At 38.6% G+C, this 2,500-nt stretch overlaps 1 long non-coding RNA gene across 1 annotated transcript; it reads left to right on the forward strand.

Annotated features, from left to right (window-relative positions):
• The first annotated feature begins 627 nt into the window (after positions 1–627).
• Positions 628–1,935, forward strand: LOC138059011 (uncharacterized). Its single transcript, XR_011134134.1, has 2 exons — positions 628–956; positions 1,054–1,935. It is a non-coding gene; the product is annotated as an uncharacterized lncRNA (long non-coding RNA).
• Positions 1,936–2,500: the final 565 nt, after the last annotated feature.

The raw sequence follows: 2,500 nt of genomic DNA on the forward strand, positions 1-2,500 counted from the left end.
ACAAGTATTGAAATTTTTTCTGTTTCATATCTTGTGCCGCAAGGTCACGAAACCATTTAAACCCTAGCATTAGCCGAGATCAAGCAATTTGATGGCAAAAATACCGAACAAGCGATCCATTCTGGGAATCTAGAAATAACAATGGCTGCGAACTCGATCGTTTCCTTTGTGTCAATTGTGGACTATGTTGACGTTTTAAATTTGGTTTAAAATTCTAAAAATAAAATGTTGTGCGGATGTTGTGTTTAAGATTCCCTGGGAACCAACTGAACAGCAACAATATCACAAAACAACAAAGAATTATGACGTTCGACTTCTAAAGATTGTATTTATTCGTCTTGTCATGATGACCTGATGACATCAAAGTTCTCCTGATTTTCCTTTTCGGTTTAATCAGGCACTCGTGTGTTGGTTTCTGTGTTCTTATCCATGAATTTATCATTTAACACAAAAATTAGACTGTGTACTCGTATATAATACTTTATATGTTAATAGATGATCTATACGTAGAGACTTGAATTAAATATATTCACTTAATTGTCGCTTTAAATAAAGTGTTGCATGTTATGTTTTTCCGGCCTCCCACAGGGTCCTTCAAAATCGAACTTGAAAGACCGAATTCTGCCTAAGGGTGATTTTCTCTCATGTCTGAAGACAGCAAACCCTTGACTTTCATCTTTGCGGAAAGATTGTGCCAGCTTATTGCGCTATAACAACAACATCTTCGTATTTTGGCGGAGGACAATAAAACAATGAACTGTACGATGGAGGTGGATTCTCGTGATCATCAAATGTTTCAAGTACCGAATTGCTTGCAGTTCGATTCTCGCATCTTAGAGCGTCATTTACGGGAGAAGAAATAATGCTTATGCCACTTGGGTGATTTGGTAGGACCAAAAGAGGAAATGGAGTGAATTCTCTGCTAGATTGTTGTCCATTCGAGATTCTTGCTACATGTATGGGATCCAGTATCTCTGGATGATCAAGTCCTGCATTGATTTCGCCATTTTGTCGGTATGTCCCTGATACTGTGCTGTTGTCTTTTCCTTTCAGGCAACTGAAAAGCCTTTTACGAAAAAAGAATGCCATGACGGCAAGCAGAGCCACGAGAAATCCAAGCGGTACTGGCCAAATGGAATCCCAAAGTGAGAGCATAAAGCTTGATCCGGCTGATGGCGGATATGTTTTAGATCGAACGCTTGCTTTACTGAACACTAAATCAAACGGGTTTCACTTGCTTCTTACAGCAACAAGTAAAACCGTAATTTCGAGGTCTGACGCTGAAAGCTTCCAAACCAAACTGATGAAATGAGCTAAAAATGTTCGCTTTATACAAGAGTTGAATATTGATCTGTCCTCTTCCTGCAAGGTAACTTGCAATATCACTACTAACAAAGGCACTGCTAGTATGATATTATAATTGTCTTGGGTCGGCTCTTATTTTGAGGGACTAATTTAGCAAAGCAGTTCAGGGGTTAAGATCAATGACATTGTTTGATTGTTGGGAATGACGACATATCCTTGCGGAATATCACTTCAAAAGTCAGCTGTTTACCTGTATAACACGAGAACACGAGCTGCCATATCACACCACAGCTTTTCAGTGGTGTGATCCTATCTAAATTTCATCACACCACCCCCAACAAATCCTTCATAAGAATTGACATGAAACATGTCAAACTTATCTTGCAAGCTCGATTTCATGACTCAAAAACGAGTGTCAGCTACACCGCTTTCACTTTCCGCTTTTTCTCGCTTGACTTCATCATGCGACACACATTATTAATAGAAGCCTAAGTGGAAATCAATGAACGTGGCGCCCCATAAATATGCACTCGCCATATGTATTTGTCAAATATTGTGACTGAAAGAATAGAGACTCAGTCTACTTCTGCATAGATGTAAATGAGAGACATTAAAAAAAATTTTTTTTTCAAGTGTCTGTTATCTTTGATCCAGCTATCTGAACAGACCAGAAAGCTTCAACGGCATTGGTCGACGGGTTCCGTTCTTGCTGTGGTAACTATGTAAAACACATCTTCCTTTTGCAACGAAATGCGGACTTTTAAATTCTCAGCTTGAATGGATATTTTCATGCTATTTGGTGTCATTTGAGAAAAAAAAAAACGATCATTTTTGGGTACCCAATTGTACTAAAATATTACTTGAAAAGACAACCGAGGACATTTTAGTTTCTGCTAAACCAACATTACCTACTGATCACATAGCATAAAGTAAAGATCGTGGGGTTTTATTTCGTTTTAGTGTCACTGCCATCATTTCAGTGCTCGTTTGACAAAATTACTGATAAGTAATCCGATTAGCTCACAACAGTACAACCTGTAAACTGTTTTAAAGCTACACAACCAAAAAGGATTATTTCAGTGTTCTTTCAAACTGTGAAGTAAACTGTTCAGTCTTCGAAACCAAACTGCAGTCCTCCAAGCCGTATCATGTTACACGCCAGCAGTGAGTACTCAGTCGCTTGTAGGGAAAATGG

The sequence above is a fragment of the Montipora capricornis genome, chromosome 8 (genome assembly GCF_036669925.1).
Source record: "Montipora capricornis isolate CH-2021 chromosome 8, ASM3666992v2, whole genome shotgun sequence".
Lineage (NCBI taxonomy): Eukaryota > Metazoa > Cnidaria > Anthozoa > Scleractinia > Acroporidae > Montipora > Montipora capricornis.